The 25,726-nt window shown below is 37.4% G+C and overlaps 1 protein-coding gene across 1 annotated transcript in view; it reads left to right on the top strand.

Moving 5' to 3' along the window:
* LOC139740601 (UPF0538 protein C2orf76 homolog) overlaps positions 1–1,501 on the top strand; it is a 33,212-nt gene extending 31,711 nt beyond the window's left edge. The window contains exon 5 of the mRNA XM_071651190.1: positions 861–1,501. The gene's annotated coding sequence lies outside the window, so the exon portion shown is untranslated. The remainder of the gene's footprint in view (positions 1–860) is intronic.
* Positions 1,502–25,726: the final 24,225 nt, after the last annotated feature.

The following is a 25,726-nucleotide window of genomic DNA, read 5'->3' as shown; positions in this document are numbered from 1 at the left end:
AACTTTCATAAGGGTCTTCTGCCAGTGACATCACTGTTATATGACTATAACAGCTTGTTCAGAGTTACCATAGAGATGGGACTGCTTCCCTGCTGGCTCTGGAAAAAAATATATATATAAGCTAATTCTCTAACTTTCTTGTGACCAAAAGGAGAAGTGGTACTACAATATGTTGCTTCTAAAGAATCGGATGAGAGATGAAGGAAATGTAAATATGGGAAAGAGAGTTATCTTATTGACACCTTATGAAGCTAGGAAAAAGGTAGTAAACGATGCTGTATGAGTGGATCTCATAACTGTAAATTGTCTCTTAGACGATTCGTGAAACTTTCAATGACTTTATCTTATTCTGACTTTTAATGTAACTGAATATTTATTATTATTTTATTTTTTAGTGTCAAAATGTCAAGATGGAGTAACTTAAGTTAGATACTTTTATCAACCTCCCGTTTGCTAACTAACCATCAAGTCTGTCCCAGCACTTTTTATCCACATGCCTACCTAACTTTGCTGAATAGACAGATCTCTCTGTAAAGGTAGTTCTCGTAATATTGTGAAAGTGGCAATTTTCGTGTTGTGGAAATTTTCACACATTTTGTGTCAGATAAAATTAGCGCAAAAATAGAAGCCAGCAATTTTTTGCTAGTCAGATATATTACTACTTTATGCATATGTATTTTGATTCCATGGAATTAAAAACCCAGAAAATTCATCTCACCCAGCCAAGTGCAAAAAAAAAAAAGATACTCGCAGGAAAATTTCCACTTTTACACTTTTGCATGTTCCAAAAGTATTCATAGCTGAATTTTATGCACTACGTTAAGCAAACATAATTGATGTACATCTCCTTTTCTCCGCAGGAACACCAGAGGGAGCCCTCCGAATGTGGTGAGGAAAGAAGTCTCAACTTACTAACATCCCTGTATCCCTCGTGGAGCTGGTTCACAGAAGCGCTTCTTGGGTCAGAACCACTGATTTCTATAACAAAGTATCTAGATATCTCATTATTGGCCCGTTCATACTGTGCAAACAATTGAAGCTACTGGGTAAAAGTTTGTGTCATAATCAGTTGCAAATTACCTGTTCTTGAAGCTACTGCTCATTACTGAGCTGCCATGTTTAATACTACGCACACTCTATGCAGACATGCACACACCTTTTTCCAGCAGAGGTTGTCACGTGATGTTGTGAGTTGCAAACACAAGTAATGGCGATGTGCATGGTAAGATGGCGGCACGGTGGCTTCAAAGCGATTGGTGAATGAGATATCCAGATATTTTCTCTAAGATATCAGTGGTCAAACCATGTCTTCTTAGCCAGTAACTCAGTATCGCCTCATATTCCTGGATGACAGTGTTCTATGTGTCTCCTCATCTTCACTGCATTCTGCAACAATTTAACTCGTCTATGATTCATTCTCACCTCCCAATCATGGTCGAAAGGACTCTTACGTTGAAAACGATTAAGTCTGGCATGTAAACAAAGGTGTGAATTCTGTAAAATAAAGAAGTTTTTAAAAAACCTCTGTTACCAGATCTCATGTGTTATTGTGATTTGTGTACATATATGTCAGTGCATGTATTTGGCATCAGTTGAGATCAGATTATCTGTTGATACCAGATTATCTGTTGATGTGAGATTATCTGTTGAGATGAAATATTATCTGTTGAGATCAGAAAAACCATCATGAGTTCAAAGTTAAAGTTCATTTTATCATAATGCATATCAGATGAGACTGTTATCTTAACAGCCTCCACCAGTGGACATCGGAGTAGAGTCATAGAAACTCATCATTTTAACACACCATTTAAACACAGAATGTTGATTAGCATAATTGTATTGAATAGTCCTGCAGTTATGAAATTCAAAATCAACATGAATACAAGAAGCTGCACAAAGGGAGAAGAGGGGAAAGGAAAAAAGTATTTACTACCAAGGCATTTACCACGAGACACTGCATTGTGATGAGAAGGGCTGGGTTCACTCATGCATTCTTTGAAATGAAGGGACGTACGTACTGGTAGTGTTTTATGTGGAATGGTAGAAAATGATCAGAAAGTCTTTTTGACGAGATAAATGGAAACACATAAAGGTAACAGCTTAAAGCTTTTTTTTGTTTTGATATTTTGTGGTATGGTTTTAATCACCATGTTAGAATCGGTCAAATAAATTGATACAGGTAACACTCGCCTCAACAGATTAAACGATGTTGTCAGTTGTTTTGTTTTTCCATGGTGTAGATATGAATGAAAATCTGTTGCAATTTTTCTTTTCATTTAATGCACAATCATGGACCTAATACATATGGACATTCATCGTATCGTTAATTAATTCATGCACCCGTACATCTCAAAAGCGCCACAAAGACATTTTTAGCATGCTTCACTGCTTTGATCCCATGATCGTCACCGCCAACAAGCCAGGAGAAGAACAAGATGGAGATTCGAGAAATCTAAAACTATATGCGCAGAAGAAAATAACTCACAAAAATCAAGTAAAGTGAATGTGCAGTTGTGGTGTATATTAGGAAATCATACCTCAAACAATTTCGCTTGGGAGAAGCAGGCAGTTTTTAAAAGAAAGCTAACATTTTGGCAGAATGATTGTCATTTGTGATCTCAATATTTCACTTTTCTCCAGCTTATTTCAGAGCAAAAAGGGACAGTAATGGTAGAGAACAGATATATCTTGCCATTAGGCAAGGTCTTATGCGTGTGCAAAGATGTGCGAATCAACAGTTACCCATCTTTTGACACAAAATTCGTAATGATCTCAGGTTTGCTTCTCCTCATCATCTGTATTTATTCAAAGACATTTCCATCTGAAAAAGGCACATCAGCGAAACAAGACTGAAATGAAGGAAAAGATTCTTTTGTTAGTGACAATACATAATCACACAATCGTTATCGTCCAGACACCTGAATGTACTCATTAAGATGCACATATTACAGGTGTCAGTGACGATCATTACATCAAAGAAAGACTGCAGTGAACAGTCCATGTATATTAGGTCCATGGCACAGTCAACCAGTAATATGAATATTGTGTGACATATCAATGATAAATGGAGACTTAGGTGAAACACCTGCCCCCCCCCCCCCCCATGCACACACACATTAACTTTGAAAAAAAAAAATGTAAGTGGCCTCAAAGAGAAAAAGCAAGAGAAAATCGCCAGCCCCTTGGGCACTCAGACCTGTTCACATTTAGACTTTGATGCATTTTCAGTTTCAAATGTTGCTCAATGTAATGTATCTGTGCGAGGTAACTGTCCCTTTTACCCGTAATACATGTACTGTCACCTAAATCAGTGCAATGATCTCCTTCAAGCAGAGGTTGAATCACAGACCTATTTTTACAGAGTTCACACTTTCCTCCAATGAGACCTTTCACCAAGAGGGTGTGAGATCTTTGCAACTTTTCAAACTTCCCTTCCCCCTCCCCTCCTTATGGTACCACAGGGAACCTCAACTTTCCCCCCTTTATATGGTCACCTATATAAATCAGTGCAGCTACACATATATAGTTCATCATTCAAGAGGAAATGTAGGTCACACAACCTTTCCACACTTTCAACCAATGAGAACTCTTGGCTATAGTGTGCAAGATCTTTGCACCTTTCTACAGTCCTCCCCCCTTCCCCTCCCCACCCCCCCCCCCCCTCATTCTAATGATACCGTAGGAAACCCCAACCTATTCACATCTATACTTATGCATTTTCAATTTCAAGTGTCGCTCAAGAAGTGATCTCATTGGTCCTTTTGGATTCGGTGAATTATTTTCTGGAGCAAAATTGTGACAGCTATGAAGCATGAGACCTTGAACAGCATTTATTAGTGATATCAAACTCTCGGCTCTTTAAGGTTGGCTTAACAAGTAGAGACACAGGTGCATGGGGGGAAGACTGGGTGAAGAATGCTCCTGTGGAAAGGACCCACAGAAAGGTCTCTGGAACCTTTTTACTTGCAACTGGACCCTCTTAGCAGAACTTGTCCAAAGTATAAATGGACCACGAAGAACTTGAATTGCACCAGAGCCAACAGTCGTCAATCAAAGCAAGGAACACTTGTCGGACATCATGGGTCCGTGTAGACACATGTGACAGATGTTAGAACAAGAAGGCAGCAGAGACCCCCTTGAATGGTTGGAATTAGATACTAGACGGTGATGAAATGATTGAGATGCCTACCTAGGCACCTGTCTTTCATCTCTCTCTCTCTTTGATATTCATGACTTTCTTCCAGTGGTGATGAAAGCCAAATGGCTTATTAAATCTATTGAACCTATATGACCTATTATGAACCTAATGACCTATTAAACCTATATCTTGTATATATATATATATATATACATTTCAACTGATTGCCAAAAAGATATGATAGACCCAGAATGCTATTTATTTTTTTGTTTGCTGTATTTGGCTTCTTTTGTTTCATTTTAGGTCCCCCTGAGATTTTCAAAGGCTCAAGTAAGATTTTGCAATCCCTTTTAGTCCATCATCTGTTGTGAGTCTTTCATCATACTTTATCTGTCATCTGTGAACTTTTATAAGTTTTCATTGCTTCCTTCAAAACCCATGGTCTGATTTCAACAAAACTTGGTAGGAATTATTGTTCGGGCAGAGGGAGCCAAAGTTGCATAGATCTTGCAGCTGGCTTTTACAGGGGCTAAGTGATCAAGCCCAAAAGAATCAAAATTGGGTAGACTTTAAAGAATTTTTGTTCCAGATCCGAAAGTACATGTAGTAGAAGCAAGTTATACATATATCGCATTTAGATACTATGTTACAGTAGAGAATATGATTTTTATTTGAGACATGAATTGGCATCATGATTGCCAAATTAGGTGCATAAAATGGTTGGGAGTAAAAATTATTCTTGGTGGAGCCAAAGGGGTAAATTCAATATATCGAAAAATTCATGAATTTGGCTAAAATCACCCCCCCCCCCCCCCCGTATCCACAGGTAGCATAGTACATTTAAACCACCATGTCTTTGAGTAAAACAGGTTCAAAGTTTAATACTTGGGAACTTTTAGTTGCCTGACCAGACCACCAAATTTGTGAAATTCTCTGGCCCAGCATCAATTTTTAGTGGCCCAAGGCCACTGGGCCACCACTAATGTAGATCCCTGCTGTATATGATCAATATGGGTGCTGTTCGTTATTCCAAAGGTTTGTTATTCCGAAGGGTCGTTATTCGGAAGGTTCATTAAGTCCAAAACACACAAAATCCGAAAATGAAAAAGGGTTCGTTAATCCGAACATTTGTGCTGTTATTCCGAAGGTTCGTTAATCCAAAAATGAAATATGGTTCGCTATTCCGAAGGCTCGTTTATCCGAAAATGAATTAGGGTTCGTTATTCCGAAGGTTCGTTAATCCAAAAAATGAAAGAGGGTTCCGAAGGGTTCCGAAGGGTTCCGAAGGTTCGTTGATCCGAAATGATATATGGTCCGTAACGAACCTTCGGAATAACGAGCTTTGTTTCATTTTCGGATTAACGAACCTTCGGAATAACGAACCTCATTTCTTTTTCGGAATAGGGAACCCTATTTCATTTTCAGATGAACGAACCTTCGGAATAACGAACCTTCGGAATAACGAACCTTTGGACTAAAAAACCTTCGGAATAATGAACCTTCGGAATAACGAGCTGTAACCATCAATATGATACATGTCCTACAGTGGACTCCCATTACAATAACGAAGTCCTTGGGACCAGCAGTTTTCTTTTGTTATATCAAAAAACTGTTTAAACCTAACATATAAACAATAAAAAACATAGAGCGGGTAATGTTACGGCCTGGATGTTTACTTCGTTGTTACCAGAATTTCGTTCTAACCGTGTTCATTACAACGGTGTGTGTATTTTATGCATCTGTCACTAGTCTTCTGTGTGTGTGAGTGTGTGTGTTTTAACATAATATGTCTATGCATGCATGCTCAAGGGGTGTATGAAGGAAATGAAACTGTTGAGCGCCGTAATGAATATGTAGACATTTTCTACAAACATCCCTTACACAACAGTACATTTTGTACCTATCAAATGTCGCTGCACGTATTTCATAAATTAGGAAGCAACATACACATACCACACACACTCACACACACACACACGCACGCGCGCGCGCGCACACACACACACACATACACACGTGGTGACTGTCTCTGTTTTCTTAGAGAGAAGGTTGTGGGGTGGGCGGGGGGGGGGGGGGGGTGGGGGCATGTACCATGCAGCCATGTGGTGAATGGTCGTGACAGTGACCTGGAATGCCTACGGGAAAGAATACGGATTTACTTCTGGCTGTGATCCAAAACAATATCTAGGCCTATTGACTGAAGGTGAACACCCCCATTCTCCGCGCACCACAGGCATGGTATCACTCATCCTCCCCCACCATACGCCAACGCACACCATTTCGACTACCGGTAGTATCCTTTGCATTCACCCAGTGGTCGTGTTGTTGAGCCTATATTTAGTTTCGATACACTATTTATACCAGATCTGTACTCTGTTTTGGTTTTCTGTCTGTACTTCTTGTGCTGAGTATAAACAGACAAACTTATCTACAGGAAATCAATGACCTGGTTTCTGGTAAAAATAAAAAAGCTGTGACACTTTAAATGTACTTTTTATTTATTTATTCTTGTGACGTCTCGCTGTAGTAAACACGTCATCATCAACGGCTAGCGATAGTGCTAAAAGTGATATGTCCACTACAATATTACAATCCTGTCGGCCTGTGTATTCAGAAAATCTGTCCGGCGATCACGTATTGGTGACGTCACCTCAGGAATATCTTGTATTGTGTATGCTGCTCAGAAAATCTTTCTTGATCACGTGTGTTACGCCACCTGTATTATTTATTGTATCGTGTACTTTAAGTGCATTTTCTCAAATGAGGTAGAAGAGTGTGAAAGGGATTCGAGAACTCGTACCACTACTCATTTAGGACGGTAATCCATTAACTGAAGTCGGATTATGGTCTTTTGATTTAGAACTGAGATAAGTGGAAAAAAAATACAAGCGATTGGCGTTATATACAATCTTATACCGAAGAAGAGAGTTAAGTTAAAAGATTTAATATGACCACCGAACATTGCTAACCTAAATCTGGGCCCCGTTTCATAAAACTTGGTGTCAACAAGTTACAAAAGTTGTAATAAGATACTGAAATCCTTGCATCTGATTGGTTGAGGGCAAGTTTGTCATGGAAATGTGGCAGCTGTCACTGATAACAAGTTTTATGAAACGGTGTCCTGATTTCATATCTCTCTTTATGTGGATGTACAGGCCTGCGTCAGTGTTTTCTTGAAACAACTTGTCTAAACCTCACTGAAATGTTACGTTATGAGAGTTCATATCTTGAGCTGATTTCAGCTCGCAGATCAGGACCGCGTTTCTTGAAGAGGTCCGTTGCAATTCTTTCCCGTTGTAAAACGTGCTATACCATACCAGGAAACAACTAATCACTAATGAAGGCGTTGGATTTGGATTAGTTGCAGAAGTACGTGCAATTTAGACTTCCTAAATTGAAATGTTCACCCATTTGGAAACACCCATTTTCAAAAAGGGGGACGGCTTGTCTTTTGTAAACACCTAGTACAGCACAACACAACACAAAAACAGTTAATAGGGGTAGATCTCTGCTGTCAGAAAATAATGCAAAATTTTTGTAGTGGGGAAAATGTCCGACCGTCAACAGACACCCAACCCTATCTCAGAATATATATGACATATATACATATGCATATATATGTATATATATATATATATATATATATATACATATGTATATATGTCATATATATTCTGAGATAGGGTTGGGTGTCTGTGTATATATATATATATATATACACTGCAAAAAGTCCGGTGTTAAATAGTGAACACCGAGCTGGTGTTAAATTTTCGGTGCTCATTTATGGTGTTAAATTAACACCTCCGGGTGTCATTTCCAAATTTTAAACTGTTTTTTGAAGAGTTTCTTAGTAACTGCACTTCTTGTTGATTTTTGATTTAAACAAGACGATCAAGAATTTTACATTAAAATACTAGTTTTTTGAAAAAATGTGAAAATGAATATACACCAAAGTAACACCAGCTGGTGTGGTCCTTTATTGAAGCTGGACGGGTGTTAAATCCATTGATATTAACACCAACAAATATCAAATCAACACCATGTGGTGTCATTTTTGAATTAACACCAGTACAGTGTCAAAATAACACCAGGTACAGTGTCAAATTAACACCACGAAGTGTCAAGTGAACACTTTTCAACACCATCACAGTGCATTTTTAACACCTGTGGGTGTGGTCCTTTATTGAAGTTTGATCGGTGTTGGATTTAACACCCGTGGTGTTAAATCTAACACCCATGTTTTTACAGTGTAGTTGCATCTAATTTCAAACGTGTTTAAATGTTTGCTCCTATAATTTTCAACGCATCACACGTCTTCTTCAGGGTTTATTCAATTCAACTAAATTCAAATGAGATTTTATTCCCAATATCATATTTTTGTTGATACAAGTTCAAGGGAAAAAAAAAATTATACAACAATACTAGATATATACATATACATGTGAAACTAATGTTCAAAATAATGGTGTTCAGATTACTGGAAAAGAGAGGCCCACGTTTAAGATAACGCATTGAAAATTTGGTATTGCATTACAATCTGTTCCTTTCATCTTTTGAGTACTAGAATTACAATATTATTTTTTTTAACGATACTAATAATCTCAACACTGAAATGAGTATGATGGCATGTTAGTCGATGTATATGGATGTAATAATATATATGTATATGTATATATATATATATATATATATATATATATATATATATATATATAATTTGTATCCGCACTTATATGATCCTAAACTGGGTAGGGCATATGAGAATGTATAAGGGCTTAATTCGCACGTACAAGCTGCTGCTTCACATTATATCAACATCCATGCCCGTTTACACTAGAACAAACACGTGTTCACTAAATATACACACTCTGCACACTAAAAAATAAGAGTACAAGTATGGACCTGTAGGGGTAGACCTATACAGTCACTTGTCCCTATACAAGCCACCTTAAAGGTACACATCTGCACCCCTTATAGAACTACAATTTTATTCTTATAACGATACCGACAACATCGACACTGAAATGAGTACAATATAATTATGGTATGTACGTCAATATAATAAGTCAACTTTGTATATAGACATGTAGGCCCTAGTTTGTTTTGTATCCATCCTAAAAGATCCTAAGTTGGATATACAATTTTTTTACGAGAATGTGTAATAAGAGCTTAATTTGCACGTACTTCGCATTACCTGCATCCGTGCCCGTGTCACGCCATGTCGCCAATATCCTCGGCGTTATAGGTCTCCGCTTCCGGATAATGTGTCATTCTTGTTACCGAACCATTGTCGGGTATTCTTTCATAAACCTATCGTGGGTATTCAAAAACAAATCAAAGTAACAAACAAGCCGTAAGTGAAACCAAGAAGAAAAAGACGTGTACACTATAGTCAATTATTCATATCTCAGACAATGACAAACTGCCTGTCTTTTTCTCAATGTCTTTTCCACGATCAACCATTAATTATCTCTCGTGCTATAAATCATTTGTTCATTATCAAGAGAGGAAGAGAGAAAAATTGATTGATAGTATTTTTTCAGGGATCGCAAGATGGATTTTTATAAAGCGATGCATACCTCACTCTCCTCCATGATTTTGTTTAGGGTGCTTGGTAGTAGGCCTGATATTTTAGAGAATACTAATACATGTAAAGAGTTTTTTTCAATACAACAACGGGTATGGGTACTCGCTCTCCTATCTGGTAAGCGAATGATAAGCTCAAAAGACGCCACCACTGTGAATGTTTTAGTTTAGGCTCTTCTATCATTGTTTTCGTGCACTTGTGGACAATAGCCGGATTTGAGGGGATTCCCCGAGGAGGCTAATCAAATAGGATCACTGCTGCTCAAAGCATGGCAAGAAAATAAACGATTTGGGAGATTTTTTTTTTCATGAAAGACATACATGGCCTATAATATTAGCTCTGCAAAAAAAAAAAAAAAAAAATGATACCTATCAAGCAAACAAAGCGAAAACTTAAAGACAACAACAACAACAACAACAAAATGTGTTGCCGCCGAAGCGCCGTGTTAACAAGTGAAGAGTTTGTTTGCAAAAACCGATAAGTCCATTTTTGAAGATTTTGAAGTACGGTCTTTGTCATATAAAAAAGTACAAAATAATACCTTTTAAATGATATATCGGTCACTACATATAAAGGTGCATTTTTGAAGTTATGGTCAAAAGAAGCACACATTTTCTTATTATTCTCTTTGTTTTTCTTGACCTTTCATCGCAAATATCTCCATTTGGTAAATATGGACTTAACGGTTTTTGCGGACAAACTCTTCAAGTCTATGTCCATCATTATTATAAGCCTAAAGGATGAAATCTTTAAATTCTATGTCATTTAGTGGACAATTTTATATATAGTGTATAAGACAGAAATACAACAACGTTATTTTTCTCATTCGCCCCGTGTCAGCCATGTATAACTTTGGCATCGTCTTTGAAGATCCGCAACACTAATTGATCAAGGGAGAAACAAAGAATAGTTCACTAGTAACCTTTGATGAATGAAGTAAAGATTTGCTTTACGCGTCCGCTGAGAAACGATGAAGGCTTGTCTATAATAAGTGAGTAACCACAAGATCTATGGCTGTCAAGGTCCCTCCGATAGAAGAGTTATCTCCCGAGGATGAAGGGTTTTGCCTACAGCAACCACCGCAGAGGCACTGCCGCTGCCAACATTGGACTCGACGCAGGGGCGTTTGGGCTTCTTATCTTCTTAGAATGGAGAAGTATAGATACATTAAATATCGGTTTCATCAGTTCATCAATATGGCTGTATGGCCAACGTGATGTGAGAGAAATTTGCTTGATACTGCGATCCCTCAGTCGGCCCCTATATCTCATGAATCAGTTAATGTAGAGATTTACAGCAACATATACCTCAACAGGAACTTTAGATTTGTTGCTGTTATGTGTGTGAGATTTTCTTGCGGTTAAACATAGAAACACGTGGGTGTTACCAAGGAGGTATTAGGCGATCTCACCTGTAGTACCTCCTTTGTGATGCAAGTGGTTCTTCTTTGTGTTTGTTTCTTTTCGAAACTTTTATCGGATGTCCTATTGTGTGATACCATCTTTTGAGTCTCATCTCTTGATCTCTGATAATCTCTTCAGATTCATTGCTATTAAGTCATCTTCGTTCCTTTCTACTTTCCGCTTTTGATTTGCTTCCCCTACCCCACCCCACACACACACACACCCCATGGTGACAAGCATTCTCCTCACTGCATGCATTTGCTGAATATAGTGGTATCGATGTTATGGATATATGCTCTGTTCAGTACCATGCATGTGTCTTATAATAGATTATAGTATATAGTGTTAATGTCATCATCAATATCATCTTCATCATTCTATTATCACTAACATTGCTGTTATCAAGTCATAGAAAAAATGCCATGATTTTGCGGTGTTTTTTTTTAACACTAGGCACTAGCACATCATGTTCCTGCTCGCTTCACTATTTAACTACATGACATGTTTGCACACCAAAACATATTTAAAGCCATGTTTTGTTTTGTTTTTGTTTTTGTTTTTGTTTTTGTTTTTGTTTTTGTTTTTGTTTTTGTTTTTTTTGTTTTTTTTTTTGTTTTTTTTTTGTTTTTTTGTCGATGAATTTTATACCCTATATACCGCAAATCGTTGCTCGGTTATTAAACAAGTACAGTATAGTTTGCTACAGACAATAGTACATCTCATGAGATTTTTGTACGGGGAGCAATTGAGGTGGTGTTATGCACATCTGCCCAAATGCATAATAATATGTGGATTCCACTTAATATCACCGCTTCGTGAAAATATGGGAAAATTTAGAATTCCTCACCTAAGTTATTTTTGGTTCGGTTTGATGAAACCTCTTTACCGCTCAATTTATTAATCAGAGCCAACTAATTGACTCAAGAACTAAACCACAACATGATGTAAAACTGCACTTTCATATTGAGTAACTTGTATTTTAAAGGTGTTGTTCACCATTGGAAGCTGTGATTTGAAAATGTTCGAGTTATCACATTTGATGCAATTAGGTCAGTTGTATCACAAAACATCCTACCATATAACAATTTTGCCATGAAGCCTAAAATATAAGGAGATACATGTATCAGTATTTTTCTGAATAAACCATTACTGCAGACTGTTTAATCTAGAAACAATTATTTTATTATAACTATTGTTCACAATTTACATGTAGGCCTATATTATTTTTAACAATACTTAGCATTGATTACACTGATTAACATTTTTACATCGGTTGTTTCTATCCCAAACTCACATTTAAGAACTATTTTTAAGCACTAAAGCTGGGTTTTGTTTCATCTGCAAATGGCAAATAATGCCTTTAAGATTGAGTAACGCGTGTCTCTGACTGCTGTCAACGGAGGTGATGGGGAGTGGGTGGCCACAGTCGGGGGGGGGGGGGGGGGAGGTGGGTGGTAGACTTGAAGTACAAAATGCGTGGCCTTGATTGGCATACATGTGACAGACTCCTACTCATCAAAAGGCATCTTTTTGGAACAAACATGTCTGGTCTGTTACCGCGCGGTCAAAGCACTCTCACTGCCTTTGGTTGAGGGGAGACAGACAAGGGACAGACAGACATGAGAGTCACAGTTTTACCACGTGATTTGCTGCACACGCACACACACACACACATACACACACACACACACACACACACACACACACACACACACACACACACACACACACATCCTCACAAACACCCACATTTATACACAGTCATGGTCCTATTCCCGAGGATTGAAATTCTACGTCTTATACTACAGTAGTTTGTATACACGTTATCTGTTTTTGTTTTTAAGCCCCCCCCCCCCAAGAAAGTTAACCCACTGATTATCCCAACAGCTAATGACTCAGATCCATATATTTCTTTTCACTTCTATATTATTGCTTAGATTTGAAGAAAATGCAAAATATGTTCCACCTGAATACAATCACGTGCATATGTAAATCTCAAACATTTTATTATGAACATAATAATATGATATATGATCATATATGCGACACAGTGATACTCTTTCTGCTCAACTTTCTTGCATTCTTGCATTTCTTTTTCTTTTTCTTTTTCACATGACTGTATCCATACTGTTGTTAAAACATAAAGTTCTTTCCTAATGTTTCATTCTCCGAAGACTGGTAAAGTATTGAAGTTTGACATATCGGACGTGGTTGCAGCATAATTCTAATTGTCTCCCCGAAGCAGAGGTTCAGTAAGATTATGATACAATAATGCCAGAAAGGAGAACTTTGTGATAATTTATTTCTTCGTTGGTGACGTCTCAAGTGACAACAAGTCTTTGCCACGTGGTGCGACGAGTCGCACGTTTTCTCACACTAACCCATTTTTGTCGGAATCAGCTGAACGGACCGCATTTCTTCGGGAAAGAACAGATGCGAGTTTCCCGCGGGAAACGCACCTGCGTTTATGGGAGTGATCAACCGACAAAAAAGACGTGACAGGAAGAAATACTAAGTGCAGAAAAAGGCAAAAGGGGTAAAGTGATAATCTAACTTGTCAGTTTCGATATCGCTGCTTCTTTCTTTCTCTCTCTCTCTCTCTCTTAATAGGATGTGCAGTTGAACCTCTATTATCCGGCCTCCCTTTATCCGGATCTCTCAATTATCCGGACGCAATCTTGCCGTGATTTTTTTTTATAATAATTACGGGAAGAAAGGGGGATTCCCAACTCCTTGAGAACTCCTACCCAAACACACATGAATTACATATTACTTCCAATATGATTAACACACATTGCATCAAATTTCCTTCCAAATTGCTTACCTTCAGACATTTCAACATCCCGAAACATCCCCAATGTAACAATGAAAAGGTTGCAGTATACACATTACTACATGTGGTACTACAATGGGCTATATCAGTACATGTGTATGTATATGTACATGTATAAAGCATTGAGTCTCCCGTATCCGGCCAAATCCCTTATCCGGATGAGCCCCGGTCCCGACTTGTCCGGATACGAGAGGTTCAACTGTGCTTTTATATAATGACTGCGTCGATGTGGCTATAACAGAATTACTGGACGAAAGCAAAGAATATGATGATAATGATAATAATAAAATCATCATCATCATCATAATCACAATCATAATCATAATCATAACAATTACAAAGTTTCTAAGCGTCTTACATGACATATCTTACATGACATATTGTATCATAATTATACCAAAAATATATAATCCTACGTTATCCAACATAATCACAAACTCTGTACAGTAATTTTCGTTACTCAATTACAGCATAATCAAATACTAAAATTAGCATGTTTAATATGACATATATTTTCTCTTCCTATTTACTCACTGAGTCATTCCCTGTAGATGGTGAGTTATAAAGCAAAAGTTGTGTTCAACCGAATCAGGATTTATTGTAGTTTTATTATTCAAATAGAACAGAACAGAATCTTGGCGAGAATTCAAAATCATGCGGTTTAGGACCGGACCTTCAACAATTCTGTGCCGCTGCATATATTGCATCGCAAGTGGTGGGAGCAACACAACATTCAAGTTGTATAATGTCAGTGCAACACTGATCTCATTAAACTGACCACTTCACGTGGGAATAGCTCAAAGGTCACCTCACTCGCATAATCAATCAGAGAGAAAAGTGCGTGTTCAAGGAATGCATTAATTGAACATTAAGACTCGTGCACAAATTACGTAATAATTCAACATTTTGACATTTTGACACAGAAGTTCCAATCGTAGAACAAACTTTACTGGGATTTTTATTCGAAGGATTTTTTGGGTTTTTTTTTCTTTCTTTATTGTTGATGTTTGTTGTTTAATTTTGTTAGAAGATGGCTACGCGATTTCGAACAAACAATATTATTGTTATCTAATATCTTACTTCAAGCTAACAGGAATATAAAATGTATTATATCATAAAATATATCGTATATACTAATCCGTGGTGTGGAACCGTGATGTAGTTAGGCTACTTCTTCTCCCAGATTTCATGTCTCTGTTTTGTTTTCATTTTTCACTTGATATGCCTGACCTATGATATATCCAGGCTCTTCAGCGGCATTACGTTACTATGGTGATAGTTCCTTTCTCTGTTCCCGTATGATTCTTCTGTTAATTTGTTCATCTGTTATCTTACATTTCACTCTTGACATTACCTGAATCAAAACTGCCTCTAAATCCAAGTCATAAATTTCGATTTCTTTTCCTCCAAAAGTGCATCCCGGAAGATCATCGGATGTATCGCATCACTCCATTTCTCTCCGCATCATTATTACCCTTGAACAGCTGAAGGCATGCATTTAGCGGTCTGATGGCGGGCTGTCTTGTGGATTGTGGGTTACAAAGTGCCTGGGGTCGATGTGTGACGCACGTATATCATTTGCTGCGAGGGAAAACCCCTTTTCTTTAGTTTTATTATCATATCATATCCAGGGATTACGGAGGGCTGCCGGTATCCACTCGATTCATCTGTCGCGTGGCCCAATAACTCTCTCCCTCCCCCTCCCCCTCTCTCTTCTTTGCCAACCTCTTTTTTTATTTCCCTTTTTCCATTCGTTTGAAGAGGCTTTGCGAGTTGTCTTTCCCTCTTGATTTTTTTTTATAAATATTATTCTTATTTATTACACAGACACATTTTTTTTAACGGTAGGGGGCAAGGGCATCAAAATATAGGCCTACTTCCATGACTTCCAAAAAGTTGGGTTATAGGCCTATGCCAATCGGGCGAGGAGTTCATGAATAGACACTAACGTTAGATATCGCACGCGCACGCACGCTCATGCTCATGGTCTCATATTTCGTTTTGATCATTTTAATGAGATTCCATTCGATAACCTGGCAATAATGGAAGTCCTTCCTTACGTCGGTTGAGAATGAGAAGGGCGTTAAGTTGTCTCGAACACTATGGGTCTTGTGGCAACTTAACGCCCTTATCATTCTCACCCGAACTACAGAAAAGCAAAATATATCGATGCAATCTACCCGAACGTAAAATGGAAACAAACTCTATATTGATTTAAGCCTGCATACATAAGTATCAAGTTTGCTTTTTTTTTTCTTTTTTTTTTAGACGAAGAATTTATAAATGTTTTCTTTCAATTGAAAAGTTTCAACTGATCAGCTTTGGAGGGGAAATTCTGGGTTGTAGCGCCAGTTAGAAGGTGAATGTTCAGGGTTTAACTCGTGATCTAGATCTGTGGAACTCAGCGTAGAGGGAATGGCGAGGGTCCGTGACGGGTTGATATATCCAGAACTCGGCGCAAGACGAAAATTGAAAAGGGGATATTAGCCCCAATCACAGTTTGATCCTATAGACACGATGCAGGTGTTCAAAATGCTTTGTGACATAAAAGCGTCGTTTTGTCCTTGAGAAAAAAATAATAAGAAGTTTAATCTGGGTCTCTTGACAACCTCGGGAAGTCTTCCACTTTGACGAGAAATCCCCAACGGAGCTTTAGAGACACACAGTAGTTGTCCCAAATCTCATGATCGAAATTTTAGGAACGATATCCTGGTTCGATATTCATAAGCGATTGGGTGATACTGAACAGGACAGCGACAAACTGAATATATTCTGGCACTTCTGGGATGCGAATTATGATATGATATATCATATACAACATCGGACACCGGTTGAATGGTTCAAGCTTCATGACGAAAAAAAGAGGGGAGGTTTTATTCTGTTTATGAATATGAATATGAATATGAATATGAATATGAATATGAATATGAATATGAATATGAATATGAATATGAATATGAATATGAATATGAATATGAATATGAATATGAATATGAATATGGATATGAATATGAATATGAATATGAATATGAATATGAATATGAATGTGGATATGAATATGAATATGAATATGACTATGAATATGAATATGTCTATGACTATGAATATGAATATGAATATGAATATGAATATGAATATGAATATGAATATGACTATGAATATGAGGAAAAATTTAATATGAATATCAATATCAATACAAAACGAATACAACTACCTTCACGAATATGAATATGAATATGCACTGTCAATATAGAAATAAGAGTGAATAAAAACTAATGACATATTTGGAGCAAGTGACACAATGTGAGTGATAGTAAAGAAAGAGGTGCATGCATGCTTATGTATGTGTACTATACTTTGAAGAATTGCTTTTTATTCCTTTCATCCATTTTATTCAAGTATTCTGTTTGGTGTTTTTTTTTTGCAAACAAAAATGGGGAAAAACGTACTTAAAACTGAACATCGAAAATAAAGTTCGTGGTTTAGAATAGTTTCATTCCGCAATCAGGACAAGCGTGAACATTAGTCGCAATAAAAAGAACAGATTGAAAACAGAAAGAGAGAGAGGGGGTGGGGAGATTAAAATCTTATCGGTATTTCCCCAGAATAAATTCTTCCTACCGATTTAATCGTAGTCAATCAATTACTTTCCCATCCCTGACTGAGTGTCTCCTCACGAAATGGCGTTATATATGTTTTAGCACAGTCCAGTGCATAAGAAAGAAAAAACATGTTTGTTTTTTTCGACGACCTGACTATCAAATCAACATTTCAATCTTCCACGAGATTACCAATAAGACCGGCTGGTTAATAAGCCTTTTCATGATTCTTTGCCCGAAGTCCAATGATTGAGAGAGAGGATGAATGAGAGACATCGAGATGTTCAGGCAAAATAAACAAAATAAATGGCGAAAGAGATTTCGAAAGTGAAATAAATGTTCCCAGGAGCTGAAGGAAAACAAAACAAAACAAAACAAAACAAAAAAAAAGCGGTCGCCCGTTGGAATAGACTAAATCGTTATGAAGGAAAGGGGTGTGCCCTATAGATTACAAGTGACATTTTATTGCACAACTGATTTCGAAAATAGCCAGATCGACATTAAAGATTTATCATCTTTAGGCGCATTAAATGTGATCATATATAGTACATATAGTCTCGAATTCACTGAGCTATATATCATGCATGAATGATACATAATTAGCCGCTTTGCGTCACCACCATGACCATGGCATTTGGTTCTGGAGTGTATAGAATTACTCGTCTAACCAAAATCATAAAATGTCATTTTTGGTGGCCTCAAAATTAAATTTGGTGACCCGAAAAAAAGGGGGGTAATAAGAATAACATAAAACAGGTAAAATCATTTTATAAAGCACCAAAATAGTACAATTATCATTCACTATCATGATATTGTGTAAAAAGAAAAAGCGGCAGATTAGAGAAGATGCTTCGAATATCACGCACTGTGACTAAGAAGTAAAAAAGAAAAATATACAAAGAAAAACATGAAATAACTTATTAAAACATCAAAATTATTATAAGCCACGACAATTATGTGATAATGGGCAGGAATGATAAAAGAATTAAAAAACCACATAAACTCTGACATATACGCAATATTGAGTTGAAACATGACGACATAATACATTCATGAAATCATACCTACATCATTGTATACCTACTTCAGTTATCAGATATATAAAATTTGGCCGTGAGAAAAAAAAAACCTAATAATTTGGCCGACTTTGGCCGTAAAAAAGACTGAGTTTGGCCGTGAAATTGAGCTAGCTGCGATCTATGATAGCAACCCTGGTCGCGGAAGTTAGCTGAAATGCATGCAGTTATTGAGCACTGAGCCGCGAGTTATTTACACCATACTTCCCTGAGGAGAAGAACACATCGAGACAAGGCACATCTAACACATTTTTGGTGGCGCAATCGGGCCACAACATATCATTTTTAACAATGGTGGCCCCGGGCCACCGGGCTAATGTCGAGCCTTGATGTATATACATGTATATAATAATATTGACAAATATGTATTGAGATATCACCTAAACTATCTCATCGTTGATGAGTGCTTTTGTAAACTTGGTGTCATCTCTATGCGTTCTTTCAGTTCCAGTGATAGAAATTCAAACAGTAATGTGTGCGATGGATATTTAGGTGAAATGTTATAGAATGCGTCCGTGGCGTGAGGTACATAGCTATGTGCTGAAGAGACCCAATATATTCTCCTGATGACTATAGCCTACTTCCGCTTTTGCCAGAGGCTTGACCAGAAGGTGAACTTATTTCTGACACCAATTTCCCCTTATACAATTCAATTTGGGGTGTCTTATTGTTAAGTTTTGTCTATCTGTTTAAGGCTAGAGGCAAAGGAACAAGTCATGCTTCTTTTTTTTTTTTTTTTTTTTTTTTTGCCAAAGTGGTTAAAAATGTGACGTCAGTAACTTTTGTCCTGCCATCATTTCAATTGTCTGTGTGGCCTTCTCATGAGATATCAGCAGAGCGCTGCCCGCCAGTAAAACTTAAAGGAAACCCGAACCCAAAGAGAAATGTGGATTGAGTGAAAGCAGCAACATGCTATACACATCAGCGAAAGTTTGAGGAAAATCGGACAATCGATGCAAAAGTTACGAATTTTTACAGTTTTGGTGTGGAACCGATGAGGAGACTATTAGAGGTTATGACGTCATGTGTGGACAACAATATAAAGAAAATATAAAGGGAGTCCCACAAAAATTCATTTTCATGAAAATTACACATTCCATCAACTTGATACTGACATAGGTTAAGGGTAACAATTATTCCCCCTGCTTTCCGAAAGGGGTTAGTCAAGTGCTCTTTCATTATGCTATCAGAAAAGTGAATTTTTGTGTAATTTTCTTCATGTTTTCCTTATATTGCTGTCCACACGTACGTCATAACCTCTTGTAGTCTCCTCATCCAGCGGTCCCAACACCAAAACTTTAAAAATGTATAACTTTTGCATCGATTTTCCGATTTTCCTCACACTTTCGCTGATGTGTTCTACTAATGGTGCTGCTTTCACTCAATCCACATTTCTCTTTGGGTTTGGGTTTTACTGGCGAGCAGCGCTCTGCTGATATCTCTCACGAGAAGGCCATTACGATTGAAATGATGGCATACTTTTGCATCGATTGTCTGATTTTTCCTCAAACTTTCACTGATGTGTTCTATTTATGTTGTTGCTTTCACTCAATCCGCATTGCTCTTGGGGTTTGGGTCTCCTTTAAAGGCGGCCAACCAATGCTGAGCTTCACTCAAGGCGTGACGTATATATATTGATTGTCCTCTAACAAGGCGCAAATGAAGCATTCACGAACCCTCGGTTGGTACAGTCTAAAAATGGATCCATCATTCTCAGTTACCGCTCCCCATTTGGATCGAAAAATTACGGAATTCGTATTGATCCCACCACGTAGAGTCTGCTCATGTAACGAAAGAGGTCATTAAGGAAGGACAGAACGGAATAGAGACAGACAGACAGACAGACAGACAGACAGACAGACAGAGATAAAGAGAGGAGGGGGGAGGGGGTCAGATTTGAAAGATGGAAAGATGATTATGATAAAAATGAAAATAAAAAAATTATGAATTCAACAAATGAACAACACACATGATACACACGCGTGAATACATACACACAAACATACGTTGGAATATGCATAGATCTACATACAAATTCATATGTAGGACCTACATACGTACATACGTAGTGATGCATGTACATACATGTACATACATAAACACTTACAGAATCGCATGTTATTCAATGAATACATTTAATGCATGTACAGATAAACACACAAATACGTGACGTTTGGATAGAAAGTGAATTTATGTGCGCGCGTGTGTGTATGACTGTGTGTGTGCGTGAGTTTGTGTTTGTACTCTTTTGGTCGAAAGAGGAAAAATGGTTAAAAAAACATATCGGACAAGCTTATTTATAATTTATGACAGGAAAATTGTAGGAACAATGGGTATAATATAGTGACAGCCTTCACATTTTTGCCATGACTATTCATTTTAAACTTTTCTCTATCAAATCTGGAACTTGTGAAATTTAAGCCCAAAATCTCAGAGGACTTTCGACAACCTGCGAGGGCCTTCAGTGCATTAAGTTCTGGCTGTGCTTTTCTCGAAATCAACACTATGTTTTTTTCTTTCATTTTACACGACTGATTTTCGTATACCATAAGCAGATAAATGATTCGCCAAGAACACACTTTTTAGCAGTTAGAGTAAAATCTGACGTCAAACTTTATTCTTATTACACTTACATTGTATGTTAAACTGGTCTCTTGCAGTGCGCTCCGTGCTAGAACCAATCGGTGGGAATACTAACTTGTCCAAGACATTGTCTTCCTCGTCAGTAGATTGATGATGATGATGATGATGATGATGATGATGATGAGGAGGAGGAGGAGGAGGAGGAGAAGATGTATGGTGGGGATGTATAATATTATAATGATGACATGAGAAGGGAGTCATCATAGAGCGTGTAGGACGGGAGAGAGGAATGAAGGATGTTCGAAAAGTTAGGGTCAACAGGAGACAAAGGGAAGGAAATAGAATGGCTAGAGTTTGTAGCAGTGGTGGAATGGTGATTAGAAGAGGAGAGAGGTATCAGGACGGAGTCGAGGCCGGGGAGGCTCGGAGGATGGACAATGAATAGGAGGAGGAGAATTTTTAGTAGCAAGTAGTGAGGGAAGAGGAGGAAGAGGAGGGAAAGTAGGAGGAAGGGAAAGAGAAGAATGAGAAGAAGGGAAAATACGGGGGATAAGGGACAGGAAGAGGAGGAGGTCTGTAGGGGAAGGAGAAGGAGGAGGAGGGGGGGGGGGGAGGAGGAGGAGGAGAAACAAGAAGAGAAGGATGAGTAATCTCTGTTGGGCGTAAAACTTGATGCGGTTTATTGAATTTCAAGAATCACATGTTGCCATTGTGAAATCTGCTCAAGAACATGACGGAAGAACCACGGTCACCAATGTTGTTATTTGAAATGGCGATTAAGACGCCAATGTCAAAGCGTCACCGCCCCACTGGTGTGCGCGATGTGAAATTTTTTGAATTCTCGCAGCGTATTGTTACCAACTGAGAGGAAGACACTCCGAGGCAGTGAAGCGTTTTTAGCAAGCATGAAGTTTCTTGATCAGGTCATTCCTGTTCTGAGATTTTTGATGACCTGCAAACACGATGAAAAATCATGTATTTTTGAGACTAATGACAATTAAGCATTTCGCCGATCTCCACTGAGTGACATTGTGAAAGTTATTCTCGCAGAACAGTATTGTACAGGCGTGTGTCGTCTCTGGCCGCAGATGGCGCTATACTACTTTTACCAGAGCTGGTTTAACAGTCTGAATATGAAAAAGCAACATTAAAGGATGAATTGACATTAAACTACGCGAAATGGGAAAATTATACTTTATGAAATACCGAGTTTAACTATTGCATTTTGTTAAGATATATCCTTAGTATTTACCTCAGTTGATTTATTTAGAATTAATTGAATATCCTGTGTTTTCAGCTTTGCCCGCTCCACTTGTTTATTTATCATATCATTAAAACTTAATTAAATATTATCTGGCTATGAATCTCCATTTGCATAAGACCCAGTAGAGAGATATCAGTCATTATGATGTTCATAATTGATGAATAGAATATATTTTCAAGATTTTGTAAGTCCATCACCTCTCACATTTTTTTTGTGTGTGTATTTGTTATAGATAAAATCTTTAATCAGACTGGTGACTGAATAATGTCAAAATAATGTGTACAATTTATGTATGTTTTATCTATATTCTGCACACAACCTTTTGTCGTCCGTTAAACAGTGTATTATAGTTATATTTTGTGTCATTACAATGTAACAATTCATTTGATTGGTCTGAATAAAGGCTATAAAAAGCATCACAAAAAATAAAAATTCTCGCGTACAAAACCGCCTTGTCTGCAGTTGAATGCATTTATTTTTGAAGTTGGATCTCCCAAGACTAAGAGCTTCAGTTATGCTCCCGAAATTACAAGGTTTCTGTACTAAAGTAATCAATGGCCTTCTTCTGACTTAACAGGTTTTTGTTGTATCTGAATTTGACAAACCAGGGTCCCATTGCATAAAAGTTACAATTGTGGTAACTTTGCCATCTAATGGTAATTACCATGGTAACAATACCAATCAAAATCAATCAAAATCAAGTTACCATTGGATAGCAAAGTTACAATAATAATAACTTTTATGCAATGGGCCCCTGGTGAAAACAGAATGTGCTGTGTACTTTCCCTAGACACAAAAAATTGATTATGCTCATCAACTTAGTCACCATCATGAATATGATTATTTCTCATTAATTATTCTCTCTGTGGACGAAAAAAAAAGCAGTCTACTGCATTTTCAGGTCCATTAAAAATAACACACACACACAAACACACGCACGCGCACACACATATAAAATATAGTTATTTATATGATACAAGTATGCATAGAAGAGTTTATACATTACATATTCAATAGCCGGGTTCACACGTACAAAATAGCGGGATGACGATCGCGATGCAAATCTCGAGATTTGTATCCCGCTAATTGATGCACGTGTGAACCCGGCTAATGTGATACATTATCATAAGGGCCATACAATGTCAGGAAAATAAATACTGTATACGCTATAATTGTCGCGTACATAAATTTTCGCGAATTGCCGCTGTCACACATTTTCGCGAGTGGTTAAATTCGCGATTGGGGGACCAGAGAAAATATGAAGTGACAAAGAAAGTGTGAATTTCAACTTACTAGCAAATAAGAATGATACTAGTTATACACTGCATGGAAAAAAACTTACCAAACTCTGCGAACTAGTAAGTTAGAATTCAACATTTTTGAAGTGGTTAAATCCATCACGCTAGATTTCTGATGAGTGGTCCACTTGCGATAATGGATTGGCTCTCTACAGTATTCATAAGTAGACGTGGACGTGCGTAAACAAGCTTAGCCAGTATGGTCTGTACGGTAAGCCGTGACATGGTATACTAGTACTGAAATGTTCGTATCATCAAGGCAAGGGATTCATTTTGGAAGGTAATATTTTTGCGTGTTGTTAATTTCACGAATAGCTCCCGACTCGCGAAATTCGCGAAAATAAAACCCCCGCGAAATATATAGCATATACAGTATTTGGTTTTTGGCAAATACGGATTTGTGACATGCTAGCTTTGAATTGATATAATTTGCCCTACTTTGTTACAAGTCAAAAAAAAAAAAGTTAGAAAATTGCAAAGGTTATATTGCAGAAGTCAGCTCTGTGAGCATTTTCCTTCCTTTTATGATCTCCGACTTTATACAGGTACATGTAATGTGATAACGCACCACAAAACATTACATTGTTTGTTATATAAAAAGTCACTTAGTAAAGTATTTTTTTGTTTGTTTTTACAAAGCTCATTCACTCAAAGATAACAAGAAAGATGAGACACAAACAGCTGAAATATAAGAGAGCTAAATGTTTATATTTTATTCACATATTTTAAACAATCTCTACAGTGAAATGTCATGTTTTCAAACTTTCTGAAGAATGTCAGAACAGCCTTCTTTTTTAAACTATGTACAGGCAGAGATATTAACAGTATGAACAAATATGTCTCTAATGTCATTAAAGCCATTTTTCCTCAATGAAACTGTAGTTGCTATGACATTTTGTACTCAAAATAGGGCATGAAATTAAGACTAGGACAATGCATGCCAGTCGCAGTTATCACACAGCAAGAGAACAGTACATTCAACAGATTGGAAATGTAATCAGAGGAAAAACTGGTGAATATCTATATTTTTGAATTGTCAGAGTCTGTCTCTTTTAAAGTGCATTTGCTGATGGCACATTTAGTATGGAGAAACCTTGCCATAACGAGGTCACCTGGACCTCCGATTTTACCTCATTATGTTCAGTACCTTGTAAATGTACCAACACAGAAACCAGCTAAATATAGTCCTGGACAACCAGGACCACCGAATTCACCTTGTTAAAAGCGTTTCCTCGTTGTAAGTGAGCTTATCACTTTCCCCTTTCTTTGGTTGATAAATCATTCACCACATAGATATTACAGGAATAAGAAGAACATGACTGCCATTTTTAAACACACCTCAGAAAAACATAATCCGACGTACGTTTATAAGGTGATATTCAGATCCCTTGTTGTAGATCCAATATCCATTTAATATCCATAAATTTGAAACATGTTGAGGTTTGAGAAGTGACATCAGATGTTTGATTTGATTTGATTTGATTTGATTTGATTTTATTGGTTCCTGCATTATATCATTGCTCATGCAGATACATGCACATATATATCATATACATTGATGGTACCATACATATAAATGGGTATACATAAACATTAGTTGCTAACAAAGTAAGTTTCTTCATTACCTATACAGCAATACAGTTTCTTCATTGCTTTTACAATGTACAAAAGAACATATCAGCGATGCAATGAATAACGCAGAAGGGCTACAGCTTAAGCAATGCTTGATTTGCATGCAGCCCTCGTACATAATACATAATATATAGGAAAATAGGGGAGGGATGACTTGCATAGAGATAGGATAGGAGAAAGGAGAGGGGAGAGGTCTGTCTGCTTTCGCAAATACACAAAATTAGATCACCTGGATTACTGAATAGTAAAGTATTTTCTTACCGAGGTACAGGTGAACAGTTATAGGTCATGGTCGGTTACATAACATTACGCA

Source organism: Diadema antillarum, unplaced genomic scaffold, assembly GCF_040938485.1.
Source record: "Diadema antillarum isolate AM-2024a unplaced genomic scaffold, OU_Dant_1.0 scf00000030, whole genome shotgun sequence".
NCBI classification, from domain to species: domain Eukaryota; kingdom Metazoa; phylum Echinodermata; class Echinoidea; order Diadematoida; family Diadematidae; genus Diadema; species Diadema antillarum.
Note: the sequence above shows the minus strand (reverse complement) of the source record. Positions and strands in the feature narration are given on the sequence as shown.